Raw genomic sequence first — 13,553 nt, forward strand, 5'->3', positions numbered from 1 at the left:
AGTCCCGAGCGGCACACGGCTCCGCTGCCACTTCCGCCGGCCGGTGCTGACTGGGGGGGTCTGTCCCATCCAGAGCAGCACGCAGCTGAAGCCGGCTTCCCACGTGTTGCTGGGGACGGGAGGAGCCTGGCTGGGTCGGCACTGGCCAACAGAAGTGGCAGCGGAGCCATGTGCCGCTCGGGACTGACCAGTGCAGGCAGGGGAAAGTGCAGCTGAGCCCCTGCCACTCTGGTCAGGCTCGTCCTGTCCCGAGCAGCACACGGCTCCGTCGTCGTTTCTGCTGGCCGGTGCCGACTCAGCCGGGCTCCTCCTGTCCCCAGCAGCACGTGGGAATCTGGCTTCAGCTGCGTGCTGCTCCGGATGGGACGGACCTGCCGGGGCCGGCACCAGCCAGCAGAGGTGCTGCTCGGGACTGACCAGTGCAGGTAGGGGAAAGTGCAGCTGAGCCCCTGCTGCTCCGGCTGGGCTCGTCCTGTCCCGAGCGGCACACGGCTACTCTTCTTCCCACACACACCTCATCAGCAATCTCAAGTTGATGCGGTGCATGTGGGAACCTTGTCCCTTCCCCGGCCCTTCAGCAGCCATTAGGAAGCTGCTGAGGGGCTGGGGAGGGACAAAAGGTGGGAACAAAAGTAAACAGTGTTTACTTTCGTTTCCTGTCGCAGCACCGCGGGCCTCAGAAAATGCCTTGGCAGGCCGCATGTTGGACAAGCCTGGTTTATACCCATCCATGACAGTGCTCCCTCATGCGAGCTCCCACCTAGTCCCTTATTCCAATCACGACGTAGTTCTGTGACTGCGTGAGGACTTCTGATTATTCCTTCTCGTTTCCCAGGCTCTGTGCACTTGTCTGCAGACACCTGAGGTAAGTAGCCAATTGCCCTGCTTTCTCAGGAAGAATGAGATGGCCTCCCCATTTGCGCCCTCCTGCTTCTGCTTCCTCTAATTTACCCACTTACCTCAGAAATATGGTCTTTAGCCCCCAGCAGGCTTAGTTTAAAGTTCTCCTCACTAAGCAAGCCTGTCTATAAAGATGCTCTTCCTTCTCTTCATTGGTGGATCCCTTTTCTACCTAGCACTCCTTTTTGGGACAATATCCCCTGGTTGAAGAAGCCAAAGCCATGTTGGTGACACAATCTGGCATATTAGTTGTGCCATTGTGAAGGTAACACCCAAGTTGCATCTGACAGATACACTTGCTGGGTCATGTTTCCCTCTTTTCTTTGAAGGTCGTGTTAAATGCCAAGTCTTATTGTTTATGAAAAAATGTCATGCAGCTATCACATACTGGATGGAATTTGGAATGTGATTTTTTTGTGGATGGTGTTTGGCAACACTTTTTAATACAGCCCCATCTGTACTTGGTTGCTAACCAAGTATGGGTTTGGAGAGTGTGCACTTACTGTTGCATCATTTTGCATGACATGGGGAAGCAGAATTTCATCCTTTACCCAATACTGATTGACTTCAGATTCTTTGGGAAATAAGTATCTGTAGCCAACTACATGTCCTATATTGTGCATGATTGACTTTTTGTGACCTTTATTAGCACATACTTGTGTGAGCGACAGAGAGATACTAATCAAGCAGATAAATCCAGCCTTAGTTAAGGGCCAAATATTGGCCATCATGATGTGGTTAAAGGACAAGTAAACTCATCCTGGTTTAAACTGGAGTTGGGCCCCTCTGCTCTTGGAATGGATAGGCTTCTTGTTGGACCCAGAATAGGAGAGTGCAACAATCTTTGAAACAAGATGTGCTGGAATGGGTGATTTTTACATAGTCATAGAGAAATGGGTTTGAATTAAATGCTTGGAGATGATCAGTGGCACAGAAAAGGGACCAACACCCTGAAGAAGAGATCTGTAGCCTGCTGGACTCCTCAGTGAATGCTTGGCAGTGTGGCTCACAGTGTGGGCATTCTCTGTACATGGTTGTGAGTGTGTGTGTGTGTGTGTGTGAATAGGTATTGAATAATGAAGTTTTAGATTTAAGAGTTGGTACGTACTCCCCTAACAAACAGGTGGAGAGGAACCTGTCTGCTTAACTTATCCACGGCAGAAATGGCTCTTGCACATTCATTACTCCAGCTAAAGATCATGATGCTTTCTTTTGGCTTACCTGTTAAAATAAAAGGCAAATGTTTGAACAGCAGAATTGCTTCCTGCTGCACAGTATGCTTTAACTAACATCTTTGGGTCACTCTTCTTTGTACAGATGGACAAGGGGTGGGGGGGCACTGCAAATGTGTTAGACTCATTTATGCTTCAGGAAAAATGTGTTTACCTTGCAGTAGAGACGGATCATAACCACTCCTGTCTATCTCGGATATGCCCCAAGGATGACAATCACTTCTGTCCCCCTTTCGCACTTTGTAGATTTTCAGAAGAATTAGTAACAGAATAAAGTGCACCCAAGAAGGTTGAAGTGGGGCGCAATGGTTCTTCATTTTACACTGCAGTAGCTTGGGATAGCTGATGCTAGTACCAGGTGTGTTCATGAAATTCCAAGAGTCAGTCATTGGCTAAACTGAAATTATGCTATGTCCATTTGTTTAGAAAGCCATCTTAAAATGAGATCTGGATCCTGAGCCAGACATACTTCATAAGCACTCAAATAAGCACTCATAGCAGGATGCGGTATTTATTTTGTACAACTTTAGCTGAAGGATGCATTTGACTTCCACAGAAACAAACATGTATCCCAGAGCAGCTAAATCTAAACCAAGAAAGGGTGTAATGTAAACCCAAGGAGCTTTAATTTCTTTACAAAAGAAGATTAAGCTGAGATGATGGATAAGACCTACCTGGAATTGCTAAGTATGTCAGGCTTCAGTGTTCAAGCAGTGCCCACTAGAGGGCAAATGGAGCTGGAAATAACACCCCAGGTCCCTCAGATCTGATGCATCCTTTATTCTTGGCCCTTCTTGTTTTGATGACAGTGTTCTTTATTCTTTGGTCCTGTCCATGCTGGAAGCAGAACTAATTACTTTCTATGTTTAAACAGTCATTGCTAGCAGAGTTCTGCCCCTGCTTCCCTGTCATTTTACATCTGAAGATTGTTCCAATTGTGTTTATAAGCCACATACACCACAAATTAACACCAGGTGCACTAGTATCAAAATACTTTTGAGTGATAGCACAGCCCAAGCTGAACAGGTTGCTAACTCAGTTGACTTTTGCTAGGAGCCAGTCTGACTGTAATGACTTTGAAACAGTTCTATCTGGTTCACATTAACACTTTCACTGGTTTGCTTTTGGTGTGTGTGTGTGTGTGGGGGGGGGGTTGTACCCTAGATCAGCTGTTCTACCCTTATGCTAAAATATGAGAGACATCTAAAAATGGGTGTTGACTGGTGAAACCCTAATGGAAATTCTGCAGTAAGCATGCAAAATAATTCAATTTGCAATAATGCTAGAGTAGTATTTGCACCTGTTGCTATAGTAGGCTACTGCTGTTTTTTTTTTAACTGAGAAAATAATTGTGCAACATATTATCAAATGCCTGTGGAAAATCTGCATTCAAATAATCATGCAGTTCATATTGGCTGTATTTTTCACATACTGGTTCTTGGCATTGTTCTTGATTTTTGTTTTCCAGAAGACTTGGACACCTGTATCTCTAATTGAAGTCTTTGGAACTGTTTGTACTTAACACTTCTGAAAATTGGGTCTTTGGATTCTTTTTAGTAAAGGACTGTCTGGCACCATTGATATGAACAGGAATAGGATCTGCAGATCCACTAGCAAGGATAACTTTACAGGAGCTTTGTAAAACTTCATGCTTCAGTTTATAAGTGGAAACAGGAAAGTGTTTCACCTTTGTGACTTACTCAAGAATAAGGCTGTCTATGGATGTTTTATAATTAATTATTTCTGCACCTTGTAGACGGGAAAGAGAGAGGGTTTACTGTAAAACTGCACAGCTCTGATGATCCTGTTTCTAGGAAGTCAATGGCAGAGCTCATTTTGTTTGTAATGAGGGTGAGGTCAGACTTTTCATTACTTATGCTTGGATTTTCCAAAATGTTCAGTTTTGGCCTATCTCTGTTTTCCCTGAAATCATTGGTAAAATTCCCACTGATTCCCAGGGGAGCAGCACTTGGCCAATACTGAATATTTTGGGAGTTCGATGCTAACGCTATTGATAGCTTAGTTTTAAATACAAGGTAGTAAATAATACAAAATATATAGTATATAAATACAAGATAGATAGTAATAAAAAACGCTTCCATCATCCAGTTCTTTTAATTCTTGTGAAGCCCAGAGAGCTCTGTGGACTGGTAAGATTTCCTTTGAGTTTAGCAAGGTCAGTGAAATATATGCTTATTCAGTATTATCTCATACATGAACAACTGGTGCCTCCCGAGACTGGGGGGCACCATGGCAGCAAGTGGGGACTGTCTGCAGATGCCAGTGGCGGTGTCGGCTGTGTTTTGGCAAGGGTGGTGGGGTGAGTGGTGAGTGGCGACTGCCCGCAGAAGCTGGTGGCAGCCAATCGAATAGCATTATTTTGCTATGTCCAGCAGAGCTTGTCTTGGTTTTATAGTTTTGTCTATCCATGTTCTTAATAGTGGAGATGGGATTTTATCAGAGAGTCTGTCAGACTGTGTGGGGCTGATGCAAATTTTACTGAAGTTAATGGCAACATTTTAACCTCATCTGGAACAGGCTTCTGTTGTCTGTAAAGGAAAAAAAGGAATTCCTTACTAAACATAAACGTTTGGTTCCTGGCCTTTTAGAGAATATGAACTGTAACAAAATCTACCACCTTCAAGAGAATGCGATATGATATTTTTGTCTGCAGACATCTCTTTAGCTTCTATTTTGTCCCGGTAGCCTGTGAGATGCCATACACTTATTAAAAATAATAGATACCAGTTTTCTAAAGTGTTTATAAGTTATAAGGACTGAGGAAATTTGAGTTTTTCCTTTTTTTTGTCTAGTTGTTATAGCTAAGATGAGTCAGCAGAGCAGTTGTTGGTGTCATTGGAGGAATTGTGATATTTCCAATTGGAAGTTTAATTATAAAATCGAATCACCCTCATATCATATATATTACCCAGACCTAAGTCTCCTAAGGCAGGTGGTAGAACCATTTCTTACTTGATATGGGGCTGGCTGCTTTCACAGAAAAAAAATGTTATTCTTTTGTGCCTTTGGTAGACCTGAAGGCAGTGCTGGTAACTGAACTGAAGTAGGCCCAGGTGGTCCATTGTGTCTGCACTAGCCTTGTTTTGTGACGTGGTTTTTGTCCCCTGCATGTACTAGGCTCCTCAGTTATGGTTATGATTGCTTAGCTTGCAGCACAGCACAGATTGCTGAAACAGTGAGCGAGAGGGGAGGCAAGAGCCCTCCCCAGCGTGGCACAGACCCCTGCCCAATGCACCCCGGCACTTACCTTAGGAGCTGGGAGGAGCAGCAGCTGGAAGGAGACGCAGACACAAGTTCAGCAGTTCCACAGCTGCCTGAGCCTTCACATCACCGAATGCTGGGGGCATGGCTTCTGGGCAGCACGGGCTGCTCAAAAGGCAGCCATGGAAAGAGCTGAGTTGGCACTGGGAAGTGAGGAGCAGAACGCCGGCTGGGAGATGCCCGCTCCAGTTGCGGAGCTGGTGGGCTCCAACTCCAGCCACCTCCAGAAGGAGCTGGGAGCCTGTGGGAGGACCCTGACCAGTGAGGCAGAGGGCAGCCTCGGGGGCCGACAGGGGCAAGGGAGCCCCATGGAGGGGCAGCAGCTACGAGGGATGCTGCCAGGGAGTGGCAGGGCTCAGAACAGAGGCTTGGACACTGTGGCTGGGGATGGCTCCTCAAGCCTGCAGGCGTCCCCAGACAGCCCTGGAGTGCGCAGAGCATGGGGGATCACAAGCCCACAGAAGGGGGAAGAAGGTGACCCTGGCTGGAAGGATCAGGACGACTGGACCACAGGTCAGCCAGGCCCCAAGGAGGTGACATGAGAAGAGCTGGTAGAAGCTGGGCACAGGACGGTTGCCCGTACCCAGGCCTACTAAGAAACAGGGAACGGTTGAGTCTCCCCAGGAGATTGAGGGCCTTGAGAAAGGGAGAATCTTGGGAGCCCCACTGGCATGAGCTGGCCATTTCAGTTTGAGTTACAGTTTGGCCCTGGACAGGGCAGGTTTATTTTCCCAGAAGAGAGGAAGCTGATCTAGAGACGAGATGCAGACCCCGAAAGATTGATGGGCAGGAAGGCCTGTCCCTTCCAAGGCGGGCAGCGTGGGAAGACTTGTGGGGTGCACCATCTACTCAGGCCAAGGACATGGTAAGGGTTGGATAAAGGGGAGGTTTGGAGCCCCATGAAGACACCCCAGGGCCAAGACCCCCTCGGGTCACCGACAGGGAGCTGCCTCCCCAACAACAAGATCAAAGAGGTGGCAGGTGAGAAGGGGCAGTGCCCAGACCATCTAGGTGGCACTGAAACCGGGTCTCACCCTGACGTCGCTAGGGGTCAGGGCACTGACAAAGAGGGCGCCAAAACCCTACAGCACCTACCACTGACACAGTGGCTTCTTGGAAATTTTGAAAGGCTTTCTAGGATTATGTGGATCATGGGAGGGGGGATTTTGAGGCTTCTTAAGTCCCCAGGAACTGGTGTAATTTCTTAGGTCTTACCTTAAAATTTGACCTTTGTGAGTGCTTGGCTTACTCTTTTTCAGCCAGAAGCTTCTGCAACAGTTTGTGGAGCAGCTTTGAGGCAACTGCAGTGAGGCATTAGACTAATACCTGGAGAAGTCAGCTCCATATGATGGTTGATGAGGATATTCATTCAAGGCTTGCCATTTTCAGGATGGCACTATGACCAAGGACTGTGGATTGGAGAATCTCCATTCTCTGTGGTATTGGAGATCTGGGATGAGCAGCAGGGACTACTGTACTTAGCTTTCAGATGAAGGGAATCTTTCCTGTCTCTCTGGTGACCTAGTCCACAGCTTTGCCAGGTGAGACCAAGAGTGCATGGAGCACCACACAATGGGTAGTGAACATATTTTCTTCAGTAGCAACAAGGTTGATGTATATGAGTGATATACTTGATCTTAAGATGTCACTGCTGCCATTGTTGTCATTAGTATCACTGGACAATCCAGAAAATGATTGTATTAAATCTTCCACAGAATTGAAGGTGACAACCTTATTTGTTTGGGAGTCACAGACACAAAATAACTGACAATCCAATTCTATTTTAGCCTAATGATTTAGCGCATAAGAGTAAACAGGGGCGGTTTGATTAAATGACTGACTGTTGACCATTATAAACATCCATAAGAGGATCTGAGACCCTGGACCCTATTGCACTTCAAACCTTCAGGGTATGAACTTGGTAACATGAACTTTATGCCCCTGGCATGGGGTCACTAGACTTAGGATGTGGACTCCCCTCTTTGGCACTCACTGATGAACACTGTGACTTGTGGTCCAATTCTCTGCCCCCCTGGGCCTGACATGGACCCTTCAGGATGTCTTTCTAAGGAAAGCAACCGTCTCCCAGCACTGCAGCTGTGTGGCATGCTGGCTACTGCTTAAAGCTGTGGAGCATGTGATGGTGAAAGCACATCTTTCAACACACAGATAGGTATTGCACGAGGGTTTTAACCTACAATTGCTCTTACCAACATGAAATGTGTAGGTCTACCCCAGAATAATAAAGCAAACCCACACTTCCCTGCCTTTTTCTCTTCACTTCTCTGGAGTGAGTCTGCTGAGTGGTTCAGGATCTTTCCAAGCTGCTCTTGGATTTGTTTCTGAAGTCTTTCCAGTCCAGGCTTGCTTTGTCTGATATTAGCTGGTTCTCCCTCATCTACCAACCTGGCTCAACCCTTCCCCTATCATGGCCAAGTCTGACTGTGTGTGTCTGAGGTTTTCTGCTTTGTTCCACCTGCGAGTTCTCTTAAGCTGTCACTTGTCACTTCTGCCTTCTGTCCTACTGGAAAATTTCAGTTCCCCTTAAAGTAGTTCTGCTTTGCAGGAGCCTCCTTTTGTGACTCAGTTCCCTCGTTAGTTTTTTCTGTAAGCTTCCCTGGCTGCAACTTGCACTGCTCCTTGTTCTGTCATCTGCCACCACTGAGAACAGTTCAGCTCCATCCTCTTTGTAACCCCCCTTCAGGTTGTTAAATCCCCTCTCAGTCTTCTCTTCCAATAAACCCTGTTCCCACAGCCTCTCCTCAGAAGTCATGTACCCCAGCCCCTGAACCATTTTCACTGCTCTCTGCTGGACTCTCCAGTTTGTCCACATCCTTTCTGTATTGGGATGGGGGGAGGTAAACCTGGACAGAGTACTCCACTTATGGCTTCACCAGTGCCAAACAGAGAGGAAGAATTGCTTTCCCTGGTCTGCTGGCAACACTCCTGCTAATGCAGCCCAGTGTGCCATTACTCTACTTGGCAACAAGGGCACGCTGTCGGTTCATATTCACCTTATTGTCTGCTGTAACCCGCAGGCCCTTTTCTGCAGAGCTGCTGTTTAGCCAGCCTCGGTGCAAGGGATTGTTTCATCATAAGTGCAGGACTTTGCAGTTGTCCTTACTGAACTTCATGAGTTCAAAAAAACATTGTCTCCACAAAGGTGAATGCACACTCCCAGCAGGCATTCATGCTATAGCCATTTCATTGTAACAACTGCAAAAATAACTTCATGATACCAGTCAATATCCAGGAGTCATACACAGGTGCCCTGAGTCTCGTAACAGTCAAGTGCACAGGTGTCTCTTCTATTGCTGTCTTTCTGTTCTTATTCCTGCTGCCCCTCTCCTATTTATTTGTTTCTGCATTGTCTCTTTTCCTCTGTCCTTCTTCCTCTTTTGACTCCCCAACTTGCCCTTGTGCTTTGTTTTGCTTGGAATCAGAAGTTACCCCTTACAAGCTTTATTGTCAATGTAACTTTTCTAGTCTACAGCAATAGAGCAGCAGAAGGGGTGAGCAGTAGAGACTCTTATTTTGGTCTGTTTTAACTTGGAGGTCAGATGAAGGAAAAACAGAAATGCAGTATTTGGAACTCATTGTTCTGTAAACAGTGGTAATCCCATCAGGAAGTAGAAAAAGAACGAGAGACTTAAAACCAAAATTGGGTCATGCTTCATATTCCACTCATAAAGGGTTAATAAATGATTAATAGAGGTCATAAGCATATCATGGGCATAAGGACTGTATTCAGACAGTTGGAAACCATTGAGGAATTGATGTTTTAAGCAGCCTATTTATCTCTTGGGCTCTATAACAATTGATTATTTATTAAAATACGTATTCATAATTTATAAGCCCTTTATTTTAAGGTTCCATTTATAGTTTATAAGGTGTAACCCAACTTTTTAGGCTGGGAGTGCTTTCTGCAATACTAATTATTTGATGCTCTGTTGTTCCAGTGTCCCCTTTTGGTATTTACCTCCGACTTTTCTCTCATTTCTGTTTCAACTGATGAAAAACAGCTGCTAACATACTTGACAGATCCTTGGAGGGAAGAAACTTAAGAAAATGTGTCATTTTATCTTTAGAAAGGATTAGTCATGCGGACAAGATATTCTCTCCTAATTGTATTGTCTGCTCAGAAATGCAATGTCTTCTGTCAGTTGGGTTATCTTTATAGTATTTTCTACATGGGATTTTAAACCAAGACAATCAGAGACCATTCATTAGCAAGTTCAGTGGTGCATAAGTACATAGGAGAGCTTCTGCTACTCATAATGACAGGCCTGTTTTGAGAGAGAAATAGATCATCCTGACTGACTGGATTTGGAGATGCAAGGTGAGCATGGAATTGCAGACAGCACTGTGGATTTGAAACTAAAAACTTAGCCAACTTCTCTCAACAAGTTATTCTTTGTAGCAACTTTTTTCTGAGCAAAGAAATTGATTCTGTCTATTAGGGCTGTGCGAATCCTGATTCGATTCGGTGGCTTAATCTCCCAATCCAAATCAAATCAGGAGACCCTTTAATCTTTCCGAATTGAATCGGAACCTTCCGAATTGATTCAGAGATTCGGACATAGACACAGATTTAAATGTTTTTTCTACATACCTCAAGGTACCAGGCGGCTCATGAATGCTGCAATGCTAGGGCACATGGAGTGTCCCATGGGAGCATGGGGGCTCCCCAGCACACTCGGCAGCAGACCCAAAAGTGGACCAGGAGCACTTCCGGTCTACTATCGGGTCCGTTGGGAAGCGTGCTGGGGGCGACTGGTGCCTCCTGGGTCTGGGGGCCACCTACTGTGACTGATCGCTGAGCCGGGGCGGGGACAGTGCACTCCCCGGCAGACCGGAAGTACTTTTTTTTTTTTTTTGGTCTTGGAGATCAATTTTACAGTGCTCTATCTCATATGGAGAAGCCATGATGAGATTGTTTTTTTTCTATGGCTGCTTCAACTTGCTTTCCCAGAATGCATTGGTGCCTATCTTACGGACTGCACAGGTATGCAAAAACTATTCAGGTCAAGTTGCCCTTCCATTCAAGCAAGGTAAAGAAAATATTGTGTGTTCAGAGATGGGCTTTTATTTTTTTCCCCTCTCATCTTTGCTGAATCTATCCTTCACAAGCAGCTCTAAGTTTTTCCCAGGAGAGAAAAGAGGTGATCTGATAAGCTTTTTAGTAGTCTTACTGCAGCTACAGCAAGCTAGTCATTCTAGTTGTCAAAAATATGTATATGCACCCCTGAGAAGTAAATCTAACAAGATAACCCTGTGTAAGGAATCCTTTCTGTCAAACCTTTGTGTGGCCAAAGAGGGAGCATGTTGCCAGTGACTACCGGGAAACACAGTGTGTACTTTTGTTTTGTTTTCTTTTGTTTGCTGCTTTTGGAGGCCAGAACAATTTTTGGACTTTTAAAAAAATACTTATTTTGCTGGAAGCCAGGTTTGTGAGGTGTGGTAATATATCTAACTGGACCAAACTGAATATAGAAAGAAGACAAGCTTAATTAATTTGGCAGAAGGCAGGGTGGATTTGCACTTTATCACTTATCTGAATCAGAGATGCATAAACTTTCCTAATCAGCAACTTGATTCATCAGATGCTGTGAAGGGACTGCTGGAAGCAGAGCTTCTTAAATAGAGAGAAATTACTAAAATACAAAAGGAAGGGAAGGGGGAGGAGAAAAAGAGAGGGGGCACTGCTGAGAGAGGCAAGGAGAGAAGAAAACAAAGCAGTTAACTCACTGAGGTACATAGGGGTTTTAAAAGATAATCCAGGTAATGGGATAAGAATCTGTAGTCCTGCTTTGGATCACACTTAACACAATCCGGCCTGTGGATGATTTCTTGCTCCACAATTTCCTATTCAAGTTTTTTTTTTTTTATGAGCTTGACCATTTGAAAGGGAAGTGGGTTTTCTTATCCACCGAACAAAGGTGGCAGAAGTAATTGAGAATGAGCAATAAAACCAATGTTAAGTTATGCATTCCTGTTCCCAGGCTTTTCTTCTGAAACTGTGGTTTAGTTGGTTGGATGTTCCTCTAACCCCCAAGACTGTACATTAATTCTTGGTATTTGTCACTTTTTTTAGACGTAAACAGGAGCTGACTTGCTACTTCCCTGTTTGTTCATATTTGTTTGAAGCTAGAACACTGTGCTAAAGCATAGGTCCTGCTGGGAGTGTGGAGGTACTCATGTATAATGCCCAGAAGTGGGTTAAGCACATTACAGGATATATAGGGAGAGATCAGGGAAGGTACATGTAAGAACTTTAGCACCTGAGTTCTTAATAGCCACAAGTAGGCACCAAAATGTAGATTCTCAAAAGCCTTACTAGGCTGCTGCCTAAAGTTGCCAGGCATCAGAGTATCTGCCAGTGAAGTTCCCTTGGTGGTTCAAAGTATGATTCTGCACATGCCTAGAACTGCTGAAGTTTGCTGGTACTGAGCACCTGGGCTCTGTGCCCTTAGCATGACAGCCAGATAAGACCTCATACACAGGAGCAGGGGGGAGAGGCTTGTGATTTTTCTCCTTTGTGGTTAACTTGATGACTTGAGCACTTGCCTGGGATGTGAGAGACTCAAGTTCAATTTTCTTCTGTTTTGCAATCGTATCTTTCCTCTCCCACGTCTCGGGTAAACTCTAAAACCATCAGGCTATTAGGTATTTGGTGCAGGATGCCCTCAGGCTCTTTTACTGAAAGCTGTTTCACTTTGCATGGAATAATTATTGGGTCACAGTGTGAACTTTACTCCATAGCCTAGTTGTTAGGGCACTCACTTGGGAGGGGAAGTGGCATCCAGTCCCTTTTCCTATGGAGAATATAAAGATCCAGAGGCAACTGATGGAGATAATGAACAGGCAAACACTATTGTTGGAGATCATGCTCCATCAAAGCTGTCACTTGCAGACTGTCTTTCATAGATTCATATATTGTTAGGGGCTGAAAGGGACCTTGCAGATCATCGGGTCCAGCCCCCCACCGACTCTGGGGCTAGGTGACTCCAGCGAGGTGACTGTCTAGTCTCCTCTTGAAAACCTCCAGGGTAGGTGATTGCACAACCTCTGGAGAGAATTTATTTCACAGTCTGGACACCCTGACTGTGAAGGAGTTTTTCCTGATATTAAGCCTGAAACAGCCTTCCAGGAGTTTGTACCCATTTGTCCTGGTCTTCCCCAGGGATGCCCTGGTGAACAGTTGTTCACCAAGGTACTGATACACACCTCTGACAGTGGTAAGCCGCTATTGAGTCCCCTCTCAACCTTCTCTTCTTTTAAGCTAAAGAGGCCCAGGTCCCTCAGCTTTTCCTCATGTGGCTTGCCTTGCAAGTCCCTGATCATATGGGTGGCTCTTTTCTGGACCTTCTTAAGTTTTTCCATGTCCTTATTGAAGTGCAGTGCCCAGAACTGGATGCAGTACTCCAACTGCAGTCTCACTTGTGCTGAGTACAGTGGTAGTATCACTTCCTTAGTTTTACATGAGATGCATTGGTTGATGCATGCCAGCAAGGTTCCCTCTAAGGTGTGCGCATGCATGGCTGCGCACAACTAAAAGTGTGGATGCGCATAGCCTTTTCAAGGCCGCACACCAGGAGAGGCTGGTGCGGGCTCTGCCGGCCCCCAGGAAGTGCTCCACTCCCTGGCCCCAATGCAGGGGAGTGGAGTGCACCAGCCGCCTGCCCCAGCCTCCATCCCTGCCTTGCCTTACCTCAGGGAGGAGCCACTGCCTGCCCCAAGTGAGGCTTCGCCGTCTCCGGGACACTGCTCCACTCTGCCGCATCACCTTGGGGAGCGAGGAGGCACGTGGCATCAGGGCTGGGGAGCGGAGCAGTGTCCCGGAGCCGGAGGTGCCTCACGTGGGGCAGGCAGCGGCTCCTCCCCGAGGTGAGGCAAGGCAGGGATGGAGGCTGGGGCGGGCCGCTGGTGTGGGCTCCGCCAGCTCCGGGGAAGTGCTCCACTCCCGGCTCCTGATGCCAGGGAGCGGAGCACTTCCTTGGAGCCGGGGAGCCTGCGCCAGGCTCCGGCTCCAGCACCTGACTCCTGGCTCCAGCCCCTGGCCCCAGACTCCAGATACTGGCCCCCAGCTCCAGCCCTTGGCCTCTGGCCCCCAGCTTCAGCCCCTGGCCTCTGGCCCCC

The sequence above is a fragment of the Gavialis gangeticus genome, unplaced genomic scaffold (assembly GCF_001723915.1).
Source record: "Gavialis gangeticus isolate Ggan-Ray unplaced genomic scaffold, GavGan_comp1, whole genome shotgun sequence".
Lineage (NCBI taxonomy): Eukaryota > Metazoa > Chordata > Crocodylia > Gavialidae > Gavialis > Gavialis gangeticus.